The following is a 25,487-nucleotide window of genomic DNA, read 5'->3' as shown; positions in this document are numbered from 1 at the left end:
CGTCTTGCTAATTAGGCAAAAAAATATGGCTACAGCAGATAAGTGAAAGTATAAATGCCTAACTTTCAGTTTTTTCATGTGACTTATTTTACACCCAGAAGTTATGATGCGAGACAGACACATTTCTTGGTTAACTATTGCCCTATATCTTGGTTGTGGACTAGACGAATTAAAAAAAGTTATTTTACAGGAAGTCGTTATCATTTTGTCATGACAGAATTTATAAGCGTGAGCGGCATAAACCTTTTGATGGTCTTTTTCACTCCCTGAATTGCCTCACCAAAAATATTTACATAGCTAGTGAGACTTTATACGCTAAGCAAACGAAAATACAGTGTAATAGGTGATCATCTTAAGAGTGTTTTAGATACTAGGTAACATCAGCATCTGGAATTGTACTATACTGTGCTCGGCCTGGCTAACCTCCCCGGATTTCCCTTAGGATCTCTCTCTCTCTCTCTCTCTCTTGAGCTACAGGAACCGGCTGCTCCAACCAGCCAGCAAGAACTCATTCTCCTTATTACTTGTCTTTCAAAGCATCATCACAAGTACAGTGCAAAGAAAGTGGGCGCGCAATAACCTCGGATGATAAAGACTGCCGTCGCAGCAGACGGCTGACGCCTGTAACCTTTCTCATTTCTGCAAGCCGTCACTTGATTTACATTTCCTCACAAAAGCGTCGATATGCCAGTGTTTTCAGGGACGCATCTTCTTAAACGCTTGGTCTTGCTCTTTCGCCGCAAGGTCTCGCTGTTTATACATTGTTTCATTACCGCGTCGTGAATTTCCAAGGCTTAAATGCGCGCGCATTAATCTTCAAGCAAGTTGCATTAGTCAGATTTTTTCTTCCCGCATATCAACATATGTGCGCATTTCATGGTCTTAATTGTGTCAAATATGGTTCTATATTCCCTATGATGCATTACGTCAATGCGTCCCCATGAATACATCATGGATGAAACAATACCGCTCCATGTACTTGGCGGGAAACTGTGACCACGCTTTGATGGCTTCCGTTCCCTCTCAGGTCATTCCGAAAAAAAAAAGGATATGGATGCACATGAAATCATCCTCTCGTATGGAAATCAACAGTACTGCACATTGCCTCCAAGAAAAATAAAAGCTTGTTTGTCGGCATCTTCATGGCTGCGTCGAAGCTAGCATGAAACATACGAGCTAGGTCAAAGTTTGCAATACAATCCCGTTGAGATCCACAATATCGGTGCTCGTTGTGCAGCGATACCTGACAACTTAAGCACAAATGTATACGCATGAAGGGCGAACAGCAGCGGGGAATCCAACGATGTCCATGCCCGAACGGAAAACTGGCCGCAATATTTTTGTTAAGATGCTTTCTAAAACCGCGGAAGTATAACCATGTGTACACCTTTGCATTGATTTCCACGCCAAGCATCGCTTTAGAACGGTACATTCCAAATTGTTTCACGGCAGCATGGATGCATCGATGCTGACGAAATTGCATATGAAAATTAAATACTTTCTTGCTCTTTCTCAAATTGCTGCCATATCTGGAATTATTGCCTTTTCTTAAGTATTGCTTTTTATTTTTTTCTCTCCCTCAAAACTGGGCCTATTCTCCGGTTATACATGGCGCGATATCTAAGGAAACAAAACCTTTCGTGCCTCGGAGACAACGAGAAAGAGATGTCGAATATGTACACCGGAAATCTTAAGGTGTTCACAGCAAGAGAGCACTTTTTTTCGTTTTTTTTAGTATACGGGGCAAACAGCAGCTAAGGTAATATCTGCCTTGTCCTTGGCTCTGACTGCCCTGGAAGTCCAACGGAAAAGAAATTGTGCAAATTATTTGAGTAGGTGTTATGTTCACGCGACTTTACGGTAAGATCTCGCCAGCATGTCCTGTGAAACGCAGTAACTTTTTTTTTCGCGTAATCTGAGCTAAAAAGAACCGACAGTGCGTCGAAGAGCACTGTGGTAACATAACTTTGGGAACGCTCTTGAAATACTGCTTTTAAGAAAGAAGTAATAATAATAAAACCGCATTTTTAACTGTGTCTGTTCTTTTTCGTTAGTATGTGTGCACCGTTATCAACTTTCCCGTCGCTTGAAGCTTCGCTGGCATTTTTTCTTTATTCGCACACGCATTCCCGATTTCGATGTCTCCGTATTAAAGGCAATTTATTATGAGGCCGGCGAAAAGTCGTTTGAACGTACGCCAAAGCCAAAAAAGGAAACGCGAGATTTCAGACCGCCGTTCCCTTACGCCATACCAACGTCGAGGTGTTCTGATGATGGGCGAGAGTTGGAAGGGACTAAATTTCATGCGTCCGCTGATGGCACGGAATACCAAAGGCGGTCCTGATCAGCGGGCGGGAAGGAGCAATGCATTCAAATACATCTAACGGAAGAGAAACACAAAGTTGGAAACGCGACGTAACTTACATCCAAGCACTAGGGCCTCCCAAACGCAACAAAATGACGTGGCAAGGAACGCACGCATAGCGGCTGGCGCTGGCACAGGTGACAAAGTTCGGCACAGGAGCCCACCACGTGGGGGGTGAGTTATGGGGTCCTAAGGAACGTCCGTGGCGGTGGTCGTTTGGGGATTCCGCCACAGCATTTCTCATTCCGTCCGTTAGAAGAGCATTGAAATATTCATGAACCTGTTTTGCACCCTCCTTTCCTTTTACTTCCCAGTTGCACAGCTCTCCGTATGCAGTCTCTGGTCTGCACGCATCCTCTGTTGCTGCTTTATTCTAATTTCTTTGAAGTTATCCTTATATCGAGCCGTGCCCTGAAATATGAATCCAACATGACACTTTTGAAAGCCTTCGACTAACGCGGCTTTCGCTTCTTTCTTTTTTTCTTGCAATGGCGATTTTACTAAAAGAAATGCCTTTCCGGAACTCTTGCTTGTCCACACATAGAAGTGCAAGCGCAGCATGGAGAGCAAAGCGCTTCTGCCCAACTTCCCCTCTGTGCACACGTTTAGTATACGTATGCAAATTTCAACGTTATCGGCTGCTCTCTCGTGAAAGATGGTACGGTGGTGTCTGTATTTCCTTCATCCCTTCTCACCCTGCTTTCTTCTATTGCGTGATGGAGGGGGGGGGGATTAACATGCAGTTTTACATACAGAAAACATCGAACTGCAATAGCGGCAGCCTAGAGAGCAGTTACACTACAGAGCTCGTTTCGTGCCATGCCCGTACTTTTCTCAAGGCCGCTTTTCGTGTGCCGCTTTTCGATACGATCACATTTGAATTCAAGAGGTTGGCATTCCATCTTTCTCAAGACCCGCCGCTGAACAGTTCACGAAGGAAATGACGTTCTAAGAAAGCGTATACATTTGTGTATACAGCGAAATAGGTGACGTGCACCTTATCGGATCTAGTGACAGGTCTTAAGTTCGCCCGGCAACCTAGCGCGCAGTCACTTCATTCTTATTTCACATTCTCGGTTTCGTTACTGTTACTCGGAATTGTTTTTACGCGCAAGAGCAACTGGCCAGCTCTTCATATCGGCCGTGTCAGCCTCAGGCCGCGAAGCAAGCTACCGAGGAAGGCGCCTGGAAGTGAAGAGGCTCGCGCGCCGGAGAAGTACGTAGGAGCGCGCTTAGCGCGCGGCAAAGTCACCCCGCCTAGAGCAATGTGTAGGTAACGTTGAGCGAAGTGGGAATGGAGAAACGAGGCGAAGCGTCGCGCAGGAGAAAGGTAGGCGGATGCGCGCTGGGTTGACCTTCTCTGGCAGTTACTACAAGATTTCTTTGCGATGCAAAAGCAGTGGCTTCTACTCGTCGTAACATCGTCCTCACGCGCCGTACGCTATGTACGACAGTGTACGTGGGACGGCGAGCAGACTGTAAGGGCTCAATGTCGCGCGCGCAAGGGGAGGAAGCGAGGCGTCTTCCGTCGCACGCAGCGCATCATGACACTGGGGGAAAGGAGGGATGGGGGGGGGGAGGGGGGCGTTTAACTTCGACCGCGCGTGGTTGCGCGTGCTTTATGTTTAAAGCAATCTGCTTTGGGGGCACAGTCTAAGTAAGGTCGATCCAAATAGGTCGCGAAGCTTCGGGCGAAAAGCGGTTCAGTACGAACTGTTACCGACATCAGCAAGGGGGGTTATGGGAGCAGCGATTGAAGCGCGACTATGTTTGGAGGGAACAAACATTGGGAAAGAAAAAAGCGTTTTTTAATTCAAGTGAGACACAGTTAGAATCATTCAACGAAAATAAAATTCCTGATCAATTTTATATATTCGTGACGAGTTATGAAAATACAAGTTTATTTAATTTGTTATCATTAAACAATACACTTCTTTTGAGCGCCCATCTTTACAGGGGGCGTTGACGCCGTTATCACTCGCAATGCAATGCACGTCTTGAAATGTGCAGAAAGGCGCGCTCGTGAAGTTCCCCTGTTGAAATACGCCCCCCTCCCACGTTGTCCGTTTTTGCTTGTCGAAGTTTGTCTGAATTTGGTGACGCGAGTAGCTTCATCGCTTCTTAACCTGTTCAGTCAAAAGTAGTGAGTTACGACCGCCAGATAATTGTGTGGTTGTTCTCGTGCGACTGCGCTGGCCGACGGGCTTGGCATCCGACGATAGGATCAGCGCTCTACCCCTAAAGCTTTCGTCGGCCTCCAAAGAAAGTATGTTCTCTGCAGGGGTGCGATTTCGACAATCGTACGGCTGGCCTTTTCCTGCATAGCTTTCCCTGCTGAAAGCTTGAAACGCCCATCAAGTCGAATGGCGGGGCATTTGACTATATAGCTCCAAAGGCAGACCAACAAAACAAATTTCGCGCCTTCCAAAACAAATTGACGTCACTTTTGCTTTTAACGGATATGGTGTCACATTATTTTCTCTTCCGCCGAAAGTGTTCCCACCACATACAGATGGCGTTAAGCCCCATGAACCGCCGATGAACCTCCATGTTTTGAACGTATGGGCTCCTATGGAAGTTTCGCTACCAGGTATATTTACCTTGGTCTAAGTGGGCCGACGGCCATGCACGGTCGAGCGCGCTTTACCTTGAAAGCGATCTGTTTTGAAGGCACAGTCTTCTTTTAAATTACCTACAGGACACAGATTTGGCCTCCACATGGTGAACTGAGGAGTGACCATTTGTATTTTGTGAGGACTGTGTCTGATTATGTGATTTACTTATTTTAAGTGTCGCTACGGTGGAGCAATTGCCGGCAGCAACTGCAAGGCTAATCCCACCAGTAGCCTACAACAACTCAACTCAACTCAACTCAACTCAGTCTAACGCTGGGAGAGCTGTACAAAAACGCAACACGAGAAAAGTGCTCACCGAAGACAAGCATCATCGTCGGGGCCACTGGTTTGGCGCTCCTTCCTTCGTGCACGCTCCCACACAGCAGTAGATTGCAAACATCGGCGTCAGCCGATGCTTTGTCATCCGGAATGATTGTGACACGGACGGGATATGAGTACATTGCACTTTTCATCTTCTAACCTGTTGACAATAATGCGTCTCATTACTGCGTTACAGCAAACACACACGTGCTATGAGTAGACCACACGAACAACGCGCCCACCGAGACCACAAAATATACAAAATGGCGACCAAGGAAACGTCCGAAAAAGAAAAGTTACCAATGTTGCCTGTTTCCTTTTTAGAAATGTACGGTGTAACACGTTTAAAAAAATTTTTTCGGCTGAAATCCACTAACCTTTTTCAAAGCTGTAAGCTTTGCACCAAGGCTGATACAATAAAATACGTTGTTGCTCGAATTACTCTTGGCGGCGATGACAAAATGGTTTATTATCGAGGGGAATGTTGAGGCTTGGCCTCGTAGATTGCTACAGGTTGTAGGCGCGCCCTTTTAATCTCAGAGTCCACAACTAAAGCATCGTAAATGACGAGCATACCGGCGCTCACATCGGTTATATCGCATATTACTATATAAAAATAACAGAAAATAAGAAAAACACCCAAACAAGTCACCCTTGCATTTTCTTTCTTTTTTTTTCCTTCCCCCCTCATTTTTTTCTTTTTTTATTGCCAGCGACAGAGCGCAGCAGAAAGAAGCTGCAACCGCTAGGGTGCCTGAATGTTCCTCTCCATTCCCACTTCTCCGAAGTGGGAATGGAGAGGAACAGGAACAGAATGGAGAGGAGTGTGCAGGAACCTGGGCCGACCACAACCTTTCCTTCTCCTTGCACCCTTCTCCTGGCGACGCGTTGTCCTCACATGCTTATCATTTTGAAAAGAACGTCCTCCTTATTGTTCCGAGCGATGCTGTATTTTCGGTGGCTCTAGCACTAACGAAGCCCCCTTTCTTCCCACGTCAACCCAGTATATAAGGGCGGGCGCCGGGGTCGATGGAGTGAATGTTCTTGTGTTGACGTGTACATGCAAGCTCTGGGACTCTGCATCTACGGGCGCCAAGTCACCTTTCCATGTGACAATGGCACGTCAATATGCCTCCCGCATTCCCTCTCCTCGCCGCCAGCCACTTCCTATGTTTAGGAAAGGCACATACGACGGGACGAAGTTTACAGTACCTTACGGCACTTTGCAGCACTCACATAAATTGAACCGTACAACAACTCAGTGAATTTCCACTGAACAGCCCACTGAACTGGAACAGAGGAGGAGCGAGGGAGGAGGAGTTAACGTCATACAAGTAAAGTTAAGTTCATTCCGTGTCACACCTTATGCAAAAAAGAAAATCAAACGAGAACTCAATATAATGTCGTCATCGGAAAAACTGTGGAGCAATGCACAACGGAAGTTTCATTGGAGTCACTTTACGCTGGTTCAGTGAGTGTTGAAATTCAATGTAATTTGACCTGAATAATTAGTAGTACAACGGAGCGACAGCGGAAATTCCACGCCCATTCTTGTAAGGGGAAATCAGTGCGACATTTGTTTTTCCTTTCATTTTTAGTGGCTAGGAATTTGCACTCAAAGGAACCTGCGGGGCACGCGTGCCCCTGCTCGGAGGCGACGTGCTGGGTCACGTGGTGTCGTCGATTCGATTGGTCGACAATCAGTCATGGTTTGCCCGTAAGTGAGACAAATTAGGCAGTAGAGTGAATTCTCCTGTTTCGTGCATTTGCAGCTTGTCTGGCGCAAGGAAACGATTACTTGGTTCGTAACTGAGAAAATGCTCCGTACTTTGCTTTTTTTTATTGTCATTGCGTAAACCGCCATGCGATCGTATGTTCCTCGTCATCTACATTGTTAGGCTGCCCATTGGCAGGACCTCGGCCTTGTTCTGTTGGTTAGGCTTCATGGGTACGAAACTATAAAGTCTGTGGTCGCAATGATCCCATTAAAATTGAGTTATTTTTTTTTCATTATGGCAGCCTGAAAAAGCAATTATTGAAGAAACGTCAACAAAACGGCGAACATAGCGAGATGGTATGGAGTCATGGTTGCGCTCTTAATTCGTTCAACGCAAGTAATACTAGTAAACGAAACATGTTCGCATAAATGCTCAATTCAGTTGGCGTAGACAGTGAGCGAGAGAGAGAAGGAACATTTATTAGTCCCAGAGGAACTAAGGCCCCCGCCCAGGCTTCCAGGTAGGCTCATGCCTCCTGGCCCAGAACGCACCTGACGTGCTGCACCGGAAGCTGCCACCGTAGTTTTTCAGGCTTTCGCGGGGGAGTGGTACATCCCTACCAACTGCCGGTACGCTGGTTGTGTGGTAATTTATAAAGTACTGTCTTTGTGAAGATGGAGTTGGCAGGGCACTTCCACATGGTGCGTTTATTGGTGTGTTGGTGGAACTTATGTGGAACGAGATAAAGGCCGTTGACCCTGGGAAACTTATGCACAACCATATTTAGACTTCCTTCAACAGCTAGTGGCAGGACGCAGGCCTAAAGTAAGAGCCAGCGCTCAAACACGTTAATTCTTCGTAGGTATCATATAGTAAGTAAACCAATTTTGCAAACATGTATTACCTCATTAAAAAAAGCAATATAAACAATCGTAAGAAGCAAACTGCTGAGAGACAAAAGATGTGCTTGTTTTTTTTGTTCCTCAGTCTTTTATGACTTTTCGCTCTTTCATAACCGCGAGTATTTGGATTATACTTGAGCGCCAAGAGCGTATTCGCAGACTCACGCACAGACGGAGCTCAGTGACTGAATGTTTTCTTCTGCGAGCGTGAGGTTGCGGGTTCAGTTCTAGATGGTGGCAGCCGTACGTCGATGGAGGCTGAATGTGAAAGCGTCCGTGCACTTCATTTAAGGTACAGGTATAAAAACACCACGTGGTCTAATTTAATTCACCGCCCTGCAATTACGCAGTTCCTTGTAACCGACTGCGCAGTTTCGAGGTCTTGAAGCGCACAGTTTAAAAAAAAGAGTACTTACTTCGGCAAGAAGGGAAGCATCGTTTAGTCTTCTTGCAATTTACTCCAACTAAGCGATTCCTCTACGTGATTCCTTCCATTACCATAGAGGCTTCAAGCAGGTAAAGGCTGCGCAGTACGGAAAAGATTGAGCACCACGATTGCCGTTAAAAGCTGTAGTATTTCATTACGGAAGCATGTGTGTACCTTCCAGAGCCCTGTTTTCGTCTATGTGGTTCTGTTAAACGTAACTAATGGCAGTGCTAGAGAAACACTTCCTGTTCAAAATATGTACCACAGAGCTTAGGAGATTGCTTTGTTCTTCTTTTAAATCCCAATAACTTCTCTCCGCCTACATTTACAGTCGGAAGGATCTACCATTCCACCAGCCGAAATAACAGGTTTCCCAAGCTTTCTGCGGAACCGCACCGTTTCACATTGCATAAAAAAGCAAACCGTCATCCACGAAAAAGGGGCGATAAGATGATGAAGTAAAGAACAAAAACGAACCAACATACACCTCAGAAGTTCTACTACATTCTCCTAGGTGAGCCAAAAAGGAAAGTTTCGCCTGCTAAATTATTTTGCGTGCTCTTTCCCTGAGCGCAGCGCTAGTTCGCGGAAACAGACCGAATGGACTTCCGCCCACATTTCAGCAAACAGAGAAAACAAAGCGTACTGGAGCGGCATGCGGCTACACTGTTTCCCGTAGCATCGTCTGCTTCATTTTTTTTTTTTGTGATCTCTTTTCATTGGTTGTTCCTCCGCGGTTTGAGCAAACCTATAGAGAGCAGCCGCTCATGGTATACAACTAGGCCTCTATTGAGTTAGGGAAACGTTGTGGTGTCCCGTTGTTCTCTCTTTCATGCTATAGTACTTTGCTAAGCGGAGAGCTAGCGGGGACGCTAGCAAAAAGAAGCCTGCGCCAAAAATAGAAATGGGCTAGAACGACACCCTATTTCAACAAAACAGACTGGTGGGATAGTTGCTACTGCATGTTATTTTGTAGGGCAACAAAACGCACGACAGGAGAGAAGGCACACCCTATTGCTAGGCTAAACTACAGTCGTTAGCGGATTAAACCATGTTGAAAATGTTGAACAGCATGCTGAAATGTTATGCGATGGCGGACTTGAATCGTAGGTTCTTCGTTATCAAAGTGATGCGGGCACGAACGTTCCATCCTTGGGCAGTAGGTGGGAACAACATTTTTATATGTCATCGTGTTGTGTGCGTCGAGGAGAAACGGCGTCTTACTGCTAGCTTCACTTACAGCGCTTACATATACAAAGGGACTCAAAGAACGACGAAGACAAGTGCTGTCTATGTCTCTTTTGTGGCTGCTGCGTGGTATGCGATGCGCACGTCGAATGAGATTGTTGCTTGGTGGTATATAATTAAATTTTTAAGTTTAACTTGCCAAAACCACCATATGACTATGAGGCGTGGCGTAGCGAAAATTTTTCGCCACCTAAGGTTCTCGCACGTGAGCTCGATGCGCGATACCCGGGCGTTTTCGCATTTCACTCCCATCGAATTGTGGCCGCCGCGGCGGGGATTTGATCCCTCGCCTTCTAGCTTAGTAGCGAAACGACAAAGCCACTGTGCCACCACGGCAGGTGTTTGCTGCTAAGAAATGAAACAATTTTGAAAACGGCAGAGGGTTGCTTGCGTACGAAGAAACGCGTGTGTGGGAACACGAAGTTGTGATATTAAGGCGGTGACACCGGTATCCCCTTCAGTCACGGCCTACACGTTTGCGGACGCGATTTATTTGCGCCATTTCTGTGCAGTGGCTGCAAGGAATAGGCAACGAACATTAATACTTGCGTAAATTGACTATTTTGCTTTCCTACAGTACATCCATTTCATTTCTGAGTAAAATGTATAACCAGACGACCGCTTTGGTGAAGGCACGCCGTGTTTGACGTGACGTATGAAGAGGGACGTTTCGGTAGTAATTGCAACAGATCTTTTTTTTTTCTTTGTTGTAATGCTTGCACCCAATAATAACCTGGGAATGTAATTCAAGCGGGTGATTCAATATCTTTTATGACATTGCATGACTGACTGTACAAATTATGAATACTTAACTACTGCGTAATTATGTTAGTTCACATATAAAATAGACATTATCATTCTCCTATCTTAACTTGCTTTCTATGGAGTCTCCAGCACCTTATGTTAATTATGTTAATGTTAATTATGTTAATTTCACACGTTTACCGACAGTCAATCGTAACTCGTGACTGAAGGGTGTACAGCCGTAGTAATTAGAGAAAATGAATATTTAGGAACGGTTCGGGAACAACTCAAACATGTTAACACAACTAGCATGCTGAAGTGTATGTCCGACAAGTGTTACATAGCTCAGTAATTTGACAGAAGGTAGTGAAGAGGTACCCGCTACGGTGGTGTAATGACTTTGGCGTCGCGATGCTAAGCCAGAGGGCGCGCGATAAGATTCCGGTCACGGCAGCCGCATTTCGATTGGCAGGAAATGCAAGAACGCCTTTGTACTGCCAACTGGGTGCACGTTAAAAAACACAAGGTGGTCAAAACTAACCCGAAGTCCTCCAATAGGGCGTGACTCATATTCATACCACGGTTTTGCACGAGAAACTCCTGAATGTGTGTCTGCTCTTTTTTGTTTACAAATTGCTGATTTCGGCATAAGAACAAGAAGAACAGCAACAATTTATTCTTCCATTCAAGTAACCTCGTATAGGGTTTGCAGAATTGGTGATTTAATTAAGCTGCGGTGAAGAAATAAGATCGCAAGAAAGCTGTATGCCAAGGTATTTAACCGAGTCACTGAAAGCTACATAGGGTAACCGTGAATCTTAGAATTGGAAGAGGCGTAGTTTCAGCGGCTATGAAAGGAAATTAAAGAAGTTCGTTAATATTTAAAGATATTAACAAAATATAACGCTATTCCTGCTATAGGAAGAAAGCATTATGTAGGATAAAGACACGGGCCGCCTTAAATATGGTGCAGTACACTGTAAAATGATTTACAAACTAAAAAGTTAATTTAGGGTGTAGGCTTTTTTACAGTGTATACAATGCAATGATCCACAAAGAGCCATATGTTTGATTGAACACACCGGTTAGTCATATCATTAAGATGGTTTTAAAAAAATAGACCCTGACTGGCATCTCAGAGTACTTGGGATGGGGGGGTGGGAGGAGTGGGTTTTAGAGAGCACCAACTGCTGGCGTTTAGTAAAAAAATTGGGAATCCATTGAAAAACGTGGTCATCTCAGTTAAGATACCATAGCTTGAGCAATATACGAGGGTGAGTGACTTTATCAGAAGCCTTCGCAAGGTCGGGAAGTAAAGCGTCAATGGATACGTTTAGGTCAGGGTGCGAGTGAATTCCTTGCAAAAGGAGATCAAGCTGCATTCCGCTGGAAGTGGCCGTAATGGAAACCACGTTGAGAAGGAATAAAAACGTTCAGCGATGACAAGAAAAGACCTGTCTCTTAATATATTACATGCTCCATAACTTTGCGGCAGACACTGGTGATGGCAATGGTCCGGTGGATGCCTGGAGGAGACGTGTTTTTTTTTTTTTTGAAGCTTGAATGATCTATTCGGTTCTCAAGTCAACAGGGACAGAACTTCTTTCGAAAGACTTAAAAGATGACAGTTGAAGCTACTCATATTTTTGGTATTTAAAAGGGACATTGCTATACAGGGTCCTTTTTAGCTGCACCGTATTTTTTTTAATTGACTGTGGTTTGTAGGACAATTCTAACCCTTGATCGAAGTTACTCGTTGAGGCGGCCGTTACTTCTACGAGAAATCAACATGATTTATGGAATAGTTAATATAGCTAGGCTAATTAACTTTCTAAATAATTACTTTACGGTGCATATTTCAGTCTAGGAATTATAGCCGCTGAGTTCGCAAAGCTCGTCGACTTGGACCGAATTTTCGCGAATGAACCAATTTCAAGATATTAATTTTCAAAGTGTCCGACGAAATGCATTGGCGTTCCAGTCACTTTTGTGCTTCAATGCGTAAAACAGCGTTAAAAAATAAATTAGGAAGGCAACTGGAACGCTAATACATTTCGTGGGAAACTTTCATAATTTATTTCTCGAAATTGGTACAGTCTGGATCGTGGTGCTGCGAATTATGGGGCTAAACATACGCAACTAACACCGTTACTCCGTTTGCAAAAGCGGGCTGTGCATATTATTACTTTTTCCCTAGTGCACTATCCGAGCAGTACAAGGATACAAGGGCAAGGTTCTGGAGTCAGTAACAGATGCGTAAAGCTGTTTCTGTTAGAAGGACAAGGTCGCCTGCCGAAGACAAAATCAGGCCACATACGTTATCATGATTCGGTACAACGCTACGAATCTTTGTAAATAAGATTGACAAGAATAGGTAATCGAGCTCAGTTCTCTTGCATTAGGCCTTTACCTGGCGCTAGAATCCGCTTTCGACAACAGCGTCTATTATGGTGTATGTTTTGTTATTACAAATAATCGCCAAATATCAGCTTGAATTGCATGTTTTGTGCCTTACCGAACATAACTAGTTCTCTACGTGCAAGTTGAGTGTTTGGCAAGAAGTCATGATTGCTACCATGGCCGCTATAACGTAAAGTTATTCCGAACTTTTCTATTGCATTTCTGCAATCAGGCCTCCACCATAGGTGAAATGTTTCTCGTGCCGCCCCCACTTCGCTTGTCTGTCACGCGATGTTAGGAAAACCGCGCAAGCTCTTCATCTAATATGATTTAATCGGCTTGATGAACTCACAATATGGCTTCATTAGACTGAACAAAAGAAAAATAAGTATGTCCTATTCTGCGCCTTCTTCATCAACAACCTCTGATTTGGCTGCCCACTCGCAAGCCTAAGTCACGTCCATCGGACACAAAAGTTTATTAGATTTCTTGGTGTAGAATATATGGAACAAAGTTAGTTATTGAATAAAGTTATACTATCCTAAACTGTCTTCGACAGTTAAACAGGGCACAGGCAACCACCCTTCGCCTGCTACAGACGAATACATACCCCTCCCTCACACGCTATCACACTATATACCCCGACATCTACCCGAGCCAGACGTGCAAGGTCTGTAAAACTGAATCGGCAACACTCCCCCACATGCTATGGGAGTGCAAACGTCAATACACAGACCTTAATCCCGTGACCCTCTCGTCGAGATGGCACGCCGCCCTGCGCAGCTCCCATCTCGACGACCAACTCTGGGCGACCCAGCAGGCCTACGAAGCGGCGAAGAGGCAAGACCTCGACGTCCCATCGTGGGAGGCCTAGGCCCAGCCGACAGAACTGCTGGTGTTCATTAAAGTTTACTCTCTCTCTCTCTCCGTCCATTTCGCCTGTCTGTCCCGCGACGCCACAAAACCATGAAAGCTGACCGCGTCAAAGCGGCGTGTACTCATTAAAGACGCATTAATATGCCGAGCAAAATTGAACAATTTTCGGAACAGCCGGAGGCTGCCACGGTCCGAAATGAATAGAAGATGGCTGCCCGACGGTCATTCAGACACTGGCTACTCGGAAATGTCGGCGAGAATGAATTTATTCGCCCAAGAAGGTTTTCGCGGCAGTTTTAAGTAGTCAAGCCCTTTCGGCACGTACACGACCTCGCTCTGCCAAATTTTCGTCGGTGGGGATCCATTTTATTTGCATATTTACCATTGCTTCCGTTGCATGCCACCGCAATTTTCGAGCAGCCAGTGAAAGCTAAGCAACAGGAAGCGGGTCCATCGCCGACGTCGACACTACCTTCCTGATTGGGTTATCTACTTTCACTGGCCTATTGCTGTAGCCACAAAATGCCGCGCCACTTCTGTGTGGCCCTCGTCTCTGGTCAGCTAATTAGATAAGAAAACCTGTCAAGTAAGGTAAAGCTATTCACTTTGAATGCAAAGAAAAGTGACCTTTTATAAACGAGAAGAGCGTTTTATTGACCTGTTCAAACAAGACTAAGTCACCGCCCGATGCTTGCGTCGCCGGTTACGAAAATTTGATGATGATGATATGTGGTGTTTAATGGCGCAAGGGCCAGGTTTGGCCAAAGAGCGCCATGACAAGTGGTGATGTTGACGATGTATTATGGAGATGTGACTTGGCTGTAAACTGGCCTAAAAATTGTCGCTGTCAAGTGCGTAAAATCTACGTGCTATAAAATTATGGCGATGACTTATGACGAATACTTTGAACATTAAAATCCATCGTAAAATAATGATGCAGAATAAAAGATATATGAGATAGTAAAATTACCTGGAGCACTGCTGCCTCACCGGAGCTCTTGAAACACAAGGGCCTAGAGGCGCGTGCTATACGAAAGAGCTATCACAGCGGCATCCTCTGAAGAGAGGACCCGCTACGAACACGTGGGGCTAAAAACATGCAAGACAACATCTTTCAGAAAACTTAGGACTGCGATGGTGTCAAATAAAGGTTCTGGGCCGAACGAAAATTTGACGAAAGGAGAATGGAATAATTTTTTTTTACTAAGTGAGGTAATGCAGTCTTTGTCCTTCAAGTTCAGAAAGTCGCCGATTATTGGTTTGTTCTTGTTTCTCTTGAACTCACCCGGCCAGTCTATGAGCGTGCTCAATTTGGCGCGGCTGGATGTCGATTGAAAGAAAATGTGGACGATGGTCAGTCAAGCTTCTCGCTCTCGGCCTATGAATCAGACTGGTCAGATTTCATGCCATAAAGAAAAAAATCTACGTTAATTCGGCGATACCTATTTTCTGAATATTCAATCCGGCTAGCCATGCATTCTCGAGAGGTAGACTGATAAAGGAGTATTTATTATTTAATTCCACTCAGCGAAGTACATTGCGATAATATTTTTTTTCTAATCTAACTGGAAAGTCAGAAAATCATTTTTTTTTCATTATCTAAGACCATAACTCAAGTTGACTGCTGCTCGTCGACTAACGACGAGTGCCCGGATTGTCGTTCTCTTAAAGCACCGACTAGAGCGGGAGCAGTGTGGCTATCATTGGGATTCGGGGTTCCTGGGTTAGTTTTGAAGTCCGCGGCCAACACACGTGCTCGACCTGGTGACTTAGTGGCTGTTGCGTTCCTCTGATAAACAAAAGGTCGCGGGATCGAATCCCGGTCACAGTGGTCACATTTTGATGACGACGAAATGCAAAAACGCCCATGTACCTTGCATTCGGTGCACGTTAAACGACCCCAAGTGATCGAAATTATTCCAGCATTCCCTCATTAATGCGTGCCTCATAATCAGATCGTGGTTTTGGCAACAGAAACTTCAGATTTTCTTTTTTTTTTTAACATGCGTTCACAATCATTCGCTATGTTGCTCAAATAATCTGGGCTCGAAAGCGCGACAAGGCCTCGGGAACTGGTTCGTTTAGCAAAAAGTGGGCGGCAGTTACCTCCACAACGACGAAGAACGGCCAGTTAGAGCAATCGATCATTGCCGCGGCGCCCAGCCTAGCAGCCCACTCTTCCCAGCATGCTCTGCTTCTTGGCCTATACTTTCACAATTCCTGGAGACTCTGCGCTCCCTATTGCAGCCACGGACGCGTTGCTTTCAGAAGTCAGACTGCCAAACGTCCCTGCGTGTGACCTCCGCTAGAAAGAGGAAAGCTACCGTGCTTCCTTTCTTTTTGTAATTGCAAATTTTCCACATACATTGATAACAATTATTTAGTATCATCAGTTTATTAGATTTCTTGGTGTAGAATATATGGAACAAAGTTAGTTATTGAATAAAGTTATACTATCCTAAACTGTCTTCGACAGTCTTGGCATTATATGGTCACTGCAGCCTTTGCGCCTAACGCTAACAAATGCAATAGAAATACACCCGAATGCTCGATGACTCCTCAGACGACAGCTTCGTCACTGCTCTAATAGAGAGCGCCGAATAGAGGATTTCCGAGGTAAAGGCTTGTCACTCAACAAGCACGACAACTCTGGAGCTGTTGATTGAATGCCGGTAGAATGCCCATCTTTCACGTGACTAAGGAAAGCTCAAGCAACCCTCTGAATGTTCAACAGGAACGTACGCCGCACTTTTTTATAACCTGTCATGGCAAATGATATGAAGTTTGCGTGGATTTCAAGGAAACACGTCAGGGTAAAGTCTCGTGTTCGAGAATAATGCCGCTCTGAAAACTAACTAAAGCACTTTTCAAACCTCGCCGTGGTTGCTTGGTGGTTTGGCATTGCACAGTGAAGCACGAGTTGATGCGAAACTAATCCTGGCCGCGGCGGCCGCATGTCAACGGAGGCGAAATGCAAAAATGCGCTCCTACAATACATTGAAAGCACGTTAAAGAACATAAGATGGTTGAAGTCAGTCTGGAGTCCTCTACTACGGCGTGCCTCATAATTAAACCGTAGTTTTGGCACGTAAAAACCCTAGAATTAAATTAGTTTGAATTTTGAGGAACACACACTCGCGTTCAGGCACAAATATTTCTCCCAGCTTATCGTAAAACGAATTAGACGAGCTCAATGGAATCTTTTATGTTAGAAATATTTTAATACACAGTAATTTTTTTTTTTTTTACTTTTGCAACATGGCATGTGGTAGACGTTGAGTGTAAGAATATAGAACAGACCAATACGTCAGGATCACCCCAGAAACACAATTCACCTCTCACAACATTGAGCCATGCAGAATCAAATGATTCGAACTTCACAAGACAGCATTCTTCTTTAGGCGCTTCTGCGGAACGTTCTTTCTTTAGCGCAAACTGTTCGCCATGGGAAGCTGTTTGCGTTGACAACACCATAGGAAGCTGTTTGCGGACGGACGGCTTGAGGGCTTTGTCGAGAGAAAAACGTCCCAGAAAAAAAAAAGAAATTGAGAAGCACCTAGAAGAAAAAAGAAACAGAGAAAAAATCTAGCAAGCCATAAAGCTCTTGCAGTGGTGGTAATCGCTGCGGGCGCCACGGCTGCCGCCGTCGTAACATTTGGCTGCCCACTCGCAAGCCTAAGTCACGTCCATCGGACACAAAAGTCGCGTACAACGAGGCTAATAGGAGAGACGACGCGGACGGCCATTTCACGGGTATCTCGAGAAAAGCGAGTTAGCAAGCGTCCGTGTACTTAGAACACGCACGACGCAGAAGGATACAAAAGAAAAGAATGCTGTCCTAAAGAAATAAAACATATAAAGAGAAAAGGGAGAAGAAAGCATGGAAGAAAATTTGTACTTGTGGTTCTGAACTACTTTAACCTTGAATCACAGCATAAAGAAAAGGAAGAAAACGTTGCGTCTAAGGAAGCGCAAAACTTTGCTGCACCCGGGATGGCAACAGAGGGGGCGTGTTTTTGGCACTTTGAGAAGCTCTAGCTACAGCTCCATAATTTTTTCTTTTGATATTTCAGGTCTTGATTCGTTTGGTGGTTGCTTCTGATGACAAACAAATCGACTCGACTAGCCAAGAAGAAGACAGGCGGAGACCAGCGGCCTTGAATGCATCGTGTGCCAAAGCTTACAAAAGCGTTATACCTTGCTTCACTTGTGTGTTACTCGAATGAAATAAAGACATACACTGCCACGGTCTGCTCTTCGAAGCTCATGAGTCTGTAGTCATGCGTTTATTAGGGCTGCACCAGTCAGTAAAGTTCGCATTTCAATACCAGCACCTATATCATTCCCTAACACACTGTCCCCATTTTCGGTGCTTCGGTGTGCATGCTGTCTTGTTTATTATTTTTTTGCTTTAAGCATTTGTTATTTTATTGCCGCATCGGCGTTGTTTTTTTCTACGCATGACATTATATATAACCGTCTAAGTGCGATTCGCATGCGGAGCAAGAAATGAGCACTTGCGCTCCACGTAAAAGAAAATTCTTCGAGGATACATGTGCTCTTTCTTTCGGCTACTTAGAGTACAAATTTCCCTATTACTAAAAAAAAGTTTAGTTCCTGTAGAATACGTCCTGCAAGAGCTACTTGCTAACCGGGTCATATTCTGTGATACAAGGCAGCGCTTCTGCGCTTGCAATTTGCTCTACATCACAGGACTCATGGGCAGCTGGTACGTGAAATAAGAAATGACCACAATCAAGCTCTATGTAAAATGCATGTAATCACATTTAAGTAACGGCCGGGACAGACTGTCACTCCTAGTGATGACCTCGCTAACTATGGATCGCGCGATCGGCCCATGAAGGAGGCCGAACGATTCCGGTCCTCCTCCCAGTGAAGCAACGCTGCAAACGTAAGTTCATTTCCTGACTAAATCCCTTAAACACGCTTATTGTTCTTCTCTTAACGTCTAGAACCGGCGTTCGCAAACACTAGATGTTTCCATAAAGCTGCAAATCGCCATAAATAATTCAACGCTCTTCACGATGATGGTAAGTTATTTGCATCCCCTCTGAAGCGAGGCGGCGCCTAATAGCCACCTAGTCAGCTGGAGGAAATCAGGTAATAGGTGCATACTTACCGGCCCTAGCACTTTCCCTCTCTTTCTTTAATATTTCATTTCCACCTTTAAACATTCATATCTGCCATAAACAGAGTTTAGTACCGAAAGATCTTTCGTTTTCGTTTTCGTTCTTGTTCAGCGGAAATGGTTCAGCTTCGGTTCAACTCTGCAGCAAAAAAAAAAAAAAAGAAAAGAAAAAAAGAAAAACGAAAATGGTCTGAAGCGATTCCAACTGGTTTAAGTTCATTTGCATAACCGAAGAATAAATACAAGATGACGGCGCAAGCTTATTTTGTAAAAATCTCGATGCTGCCGCTAAGCTGCAAAAAAAGATTACGCCTGTTCACGCCACACATAGTTCGTAGTTCAAAAAGAGTTAAGCTTATCCAACAGCAATGCTATAGCGTAACGCCCTCCCTTGAGCGGCCCCTAGAACCGGGATAGCGCGCGCCCGCACGAAAACAAAATAAAGATGGCGCCTGACCATGGCACGTGAAGCCACGGCTCGCTGTTCTGCGCCACAGCCACCCAGAAGAGCAACAACAATAACAACATTCCGGCGTCGATACGGCTTCAAGTGACGAGTTAGGACGGACATAACGACTGGACCGCCCGCACCCTCCACGGATCAGGACTCACGTCCGCACGACGTTTCGTCTCTGTAGCTTCGCCTCCCATCCTTCTGGCCCCAGAACCCGCAAGTTCGATTTCGCCAGATCGAGAAGCAATTCTGCCTCCACGGCACCACCTCGGAAACGAAGCGTTACTACCGCGTCACCTCAGTCCTTCCTCCTCAACAACCAGAATGATACGCAGAGAAAGTTTCACCTTAAAGTCACGTAGCGGAGGCATATGCCAGCAGCAATATGTCATTAGTACTTCGCGTACTTCAACATGTGCGACTGAAAGCCACCGCCAGGTTAGGAAGTACTTCATTATTTGAACGGTCATATAGAAACCTCTTATTATGGAAAATCTATTTGACGGTGACCAATTTCAAACGCTAACGCGTGCATTACTAACATGTCCGGCCGCCGACACGATCAGTTTAAAACCGCACTAATGATGCTGATGCTCTTAAAAGCATAAACGTTTGGTGTGTATTTACAACCGAGGTATTAAAATTGAGCCCCAACTGCAGGCAAAGCATAGATTAAAAATCTGCAGTAAAGGTGGCGAGCCTGAACCGAAACCTTTATTTTTTTTTTTCAACTTCACTCTGGAGAGCAAAAAATCTTAACGCTCCGGTTCAATTCTGGTTCGAGACAAAATGACGTTTTTCTTTTCAGTTTTCGGTTCACCTCCGGTTCGATACCCTGGCTCTGGCTCTATAAGCTCTAATGTGGAAACGTAGCGCCGCCTCCATCATGGCGCAGCATTTACCAACATTTACTCGTTCCTCCTTAGAAAGTATGACACCCCCATCTGCGACTCTTCTGGAGGCAGAGCTTCTACAGAAAACCTTTTGTGTATTTGCCTCGTTACGATGTCCAGCCCGGATCTTTCCCGACAGCATTACATAGGCTCGACTCATGACCGTTGTCATGACTAAATTTTCTTGTACCAAGATAACGCGCGGTGCTGCCGCAAAAAGAAACGGGAGCACTGCTCCAATATGTTTATGATCTCGCGACTATCTGCAGACTTGGTGTACACATTGACATGAGCACGCAACCTAGCGCACTCTCTCGCTTACCTTCATTCTCTCTTATCGTCCCCACATCCCCTTGATCCACTGCACGATAGCAAACCGGACATGTGTCTTTTACTTTCTGTCTTCCTAATGCTATCTTGTTTTCCTTTCTTTCTTCCTTTTTTTCTTTCCTTTTTTCTTTCTTTCTTTCTTTCTTTCTTTCTTTCTCTTTCTTTCTTTCCTTCTTTCTTGCTTTCCTTCTTCCTTTCTTTCTGCAAATTACTATAAAACTGCGTGTTTACCAAGTCATACAGTCAGTTACCCTCTCCACAAAAACTTTAGTCAAAATTCAGGGCACCTTACATGTATAAGAACATGTGATTTACAATTACAGCCTGAAGCGTATGAAAGCTGAAGGGCAACTTGCTCTCGAAAAAGATATGCAACCGCAGATGGCTTGAGCGCTGCGCAGCTAAGCACACGGCCGCGAAAAGAAATCCCGGCCGCGGAGGCCGCTTTTTTATGGAGCGAAACGCAAAAACATCCGTCTGCCGCGCAATGGGAGCACATTAAAGAACCACTGCAGGACAAGATATTACGGAGTCCCCCACTACGGTGCGCTGCCTGATAATCACACAGTGGTTTTGGCACTTAAACCACCGAATTTAATTTTTTTTTTACCCGCCGATTTTTTATGTTTCTCGAAATCACCAGGTAACAAGTAGCAGTTCAACAAAGAACGCCATTAGCCGTTAACCATGCAATGGAATACAGCCCCAAGTGTTACGAGCTTGAGATAACTTGACGGCCGCTACTGCCGCTCCTGGTTATCCTGAAGCACTTCTTTTTCCTGCAGGAATGTGTACCTGAGATCCCCTGCCATATCCTTTCAGTTTGTGCGGTATGGCCGATAACGCTCGGAGCAATCACTTTTACGATTTGTGGAGTGTTTTTCTTTTCGTTAATACACCGACGATGTCTCTGCCTCTAGATGCGGCAGAGGATGTCGGCTCCAAGACTTCTTTTCAAACCGTCGAGGTAAAGGCATAGAGGCAACCATTAGAAGCTACAGCAATATAATTTGAACGGAGCACGGCGAATGTGAAGGGTAGCGCGTAGATAGTATTGCAGGTATAGCTTAAAAACCTATGCGCATAAATTTTAGTTAGAGCGCACATGCACAGCAGCTTGCCTGGTAAGACACTTTTAGCTCGTTGCGCTTGCGTAGGCGTCCTCCTATTTTTTATTGAGATTTTACGTTTCCAGCGTTTATTTGTTTGACAATATCAACCAAATTTTTATACTTTATTACCAGTGAAACGTGAGAAATGTCGCACCTGAGAAAGATGACTATTGCAAACTCTTAGCAAAAGAAAACAAAGTAGTGAAATAACAAACATGAACTGTGCAACTGGCCGACGCCAACACTGCTTTACTGAGCTATACGTTTCTTCTATTACAAAGGACGTTCCGAAAGTAAGTTTCGTTATTTTTTTTAAAGAGGAGATGGTACACCAGGTGAAACAAACAATCACCACAAGAATCCACGCCTGTTGATGGTTCAATGACGGAAGTGGCGTCAGCGGAAGAGGATTGACGCATGCGCGGTGCGTGGAAGAAGACAGAGCAGCAGCAGACGGCTGTGCCCGAGGTTATGGCCACAATATTCTGGGACGCGAAAGGTGTGAGTATCCTTGATTTTCTCCATGAAGGGACCACCAAGGCGGCACGCTACTACAACGCCCTCACCAAAGTGAGTTGCGCCATTCGACGAAAGAAACCAGGGGTCTTGAGTCAATGCGTTGCGCTCTTGAACGACAACGCAAAACCACACACAACAAGGCCCCACCAAAATCAGATTTTTCGCTTCGGATGCGAGAGGTTGAATCAGCCGGCCTACAGCCCCGATCTTGCCCCATCGGACTTTCGCCTGTTCCCTGCTTTGAAAGGCGCGCTCTTGGGACGTCACTACAAAACAATGCCGAGGTGGAGCAGGCTGTGCGACGATTCCTTGCATCGCAGGGCATCGAATTTTATCAGAGGGGCTTCTTCAAGCTGATTGCACGCTACGACACATGTCGCAATGTTGGTGGAGACTACGTGGAAAAATAGTGCAAGGAGTATAATTCATGGTGTACTTTTTAGGTAGCGCAGTTTCCGCGAGTAAATAAATGATAAAAGTCACTTTCGGAAGGTCCTTCGCATATTGCGCGCTACCACTTTAACAAACGTGGGCGCCTGCTCAAAATTTAATGTAGTTGCCAGTTGAGTCTGGCGTTAATGTTACCTTACTTTTCATAGAGTTTAATGGCTTTTTAATATGTGAGCCATTTGAAAAATATCGCACGTATCGATCGAAAACTTGCTGATTGTGTTTTAAGAGAAACGTTTTAGAAAAATTATGCGCTTTTTGGTTATAGGTGCCCTACTGAATTATCAAATTTATATTAGTTGCAGTTCTTCTCGACGCTTCGCAGTTTGCAGTGCGCGAACTTGTCGAGATGGGAACGAAATGTCGCCGAAGTGTAACGCGCGTTAGCAACGACAGATTCTATCAATTTTGACGTTTTACGCATGATGGCAACACCGTAGAAAATACTGAAGAGTGCTGCAGTGTTTGAGACACCCCGTCAAACAGTCGATTGCACTTTAGAATTAAAAAAAAAAAACTGCCCATCATTCCGACATAAAATGTGCATGCACGTACAAAATGATTTTTGTAACCATTTTGTCAAAACGTTCACAAAAAACCACGCAGCCAAGACCGCCAATGCCAGCACAACTGGCAAAGCTCGGTAAAATGCTTAGATGAAGCGAGGAAGGCGTGCGAGAGCTGAGAGATGGTCCGCAGGTATTGGAAACACTTCCTTGTTGAAAAAAAAAACGCACAGAGGTAATCACAAGCTCAATGTTCCTGCAGAAATAACTAGAGGAAACACTGGCAGCTCGATCGTTGTACTATATTAGAAATGGTAGATAAGTGCCTGCAATTGCCAATTCTTCGCGCTTATGGCTCCAAAAAGTATTTTAACGTTATTTATTAGACTTCTTCTTCTTTAATTTACACGCACTCATAGAAATCTAAACAGTCCAGAGCCGGTAGTTACTACGCACAAGTGTAGTCATCTTAAATTGTTGCATTTATAAAGCAATATTTGTCGCAAGAGGACCAGTTCGCAAAGTCTCCAAGCTATTGGAAGCTGTACGGACGAAGTGAACCCATATTCATGTACGCATACCATGCAAATACCTGTAAACAAATGCATGTCATGCATATCCAGGCAGGCGTTCATGCATGCATTCACCTTGTAGATATTCTTTGCTGAGTAATTTGCTCTACATGAACGAAACGGCGCTGTTGCGCCGTTTCAAAGATGTATACTTTGGGCAAAGATGTATACTTTGAAATTTTATCATGGTATACGATACAATATACTCGAACAAAAAGAAGTTGAGATACGGATACAAGATGCTACCGCAGTTATTCTATCCGATATGATACTTTCCATTTGTATCCTAACATACATCGATACATTCGCAAATTTCTTAATATACATATATGTATATGATGTAGCATCAAAGGGGTAGGCACAAAAATGTTTGCTTGGAAATTTCTTAACTCCGACCAACCTCGTTTCAGTTGAATGAAAGATCTGTTAGCATCTCAAAGCTTCCGTTTTTCTTGCTCAAACTGAAATATTTTCCTTCTGAAATAATTTATTAGGGTAGCTTTAGCTGCATAACATGAAAGCTCTTTAAAGGCTGCGCTGCTGTCAGCGAATTTATATTGTGGTTTTTGTAACTGATTTGAGTCACTGCTCTGCTTGTCGACTAGCTAGCGGGTCGCCATCTAATTACAAGAACGTCAATAAGAAGCATCTGCAGGATAACGCAAATACCGCTGTGGAGTTTACCTTGTCTGTAAACGTTTTAGCGTTTATGCAATAGCGTTTACGCGCACCACTTCGTTACCTGCCTTCACCGGAAGGCTCTTGCAGAAAGATGAAAGAATGTTGCTTCCTTTAGTTTTATTCAGGTGGCTTAGTAGCAGCACGTATCATCTTGAGAAGCGAAATTCAGCTAACGTTTATAGTATCGCACGGTGATGTTGCGATAGCCACCGGTACGTTGTATGCTAAGATACACATTACATTCTTTCATGTATCAGAAATACAGATACTGGTAGACGTCTCGCCAGACGTATCATGATATAGATACAAAATACTCAAGAGTGTCTGAGATATTATCTAAGATACATGCACCTTAGATGCTTCCCAGCACTGGCTGCAGATGGCGCACCCCACGTTGCCTCAGCGGAAGCGCACGGATACAAACCCATGACCGCGTACGCCCTATTATTATGTGATCAAATGTTGGAAATGCCACTGGGCTGTTTGCGATGCACGGCTTTTATCGAGGATAAAGAAAATTTCACTCACTCACCAGCATCGTATGGCTAACCTCCAAAGAAATAACCTCAACCCAGGAACGTCAGCAAGAGTGAGCATACCGTTCGTTACACTGTGACGAAATTTATATATATATATATATATATATATATATATATATATATATATATATATATATATACACAGATAGTCAGATTTTACTTGCCGAAACTGCGATCTGATTATTAGGCATACGGTAGCGGGGGACTCCGGATCAATTTTGACCGGCTGGGATTCGTTACCGTGCCCCTAAATATAAGTGCACGGGTGTTTTTGCATTTCGCCCCAATCGAAATGCGCCCGTCGGGTACGCTGTGACAAGTAGAGTAGTGCCACTGCCTGGCACAGCAAGTTTCTTGCACGCGATCAGCACACATGCACCCATGCTCCGACGCAGACTTACGCCCATTCTATCGTCAACTTACCAAGGGTAAGTGAATGGGCGCATACTGGAATCAATGCGCCGAAGCATGGATGACGGCGAGTATAAACCGACTGCACATGAATTCAACAGATGAATTCAGCTACGAACATTATTATTCGTAGCTGAATTTCACGGTTTGCAGTGCTAATACATATTTTCAGCGATAATCCGTATAATTATAATATGTATATGCAGCGATATTACGTATCGCAGACTAGTGACGATACGTATTTGCTACAAACTA

The sequence above is a fragment of the Dermacentor andersoni genome, chromosome 5, assembly GCF_023375885.2.
Source record: "Dermacentor andersoni chromosome 5, qqDerAnde1_hic_scaffold, whole genome shotgun sequence".
Classification (NCBI taxonomy): Eukaryota; Metazoa; Arthropoda; class Arachnida; order Ixodida; family Ixodidae; genus Dermacentor; species Dermacentor andersoni.
The sequence above is the reverse complement of the archived record's forward strand: the minus strand, read 5'-3'. Positions refer to the sequence as shown.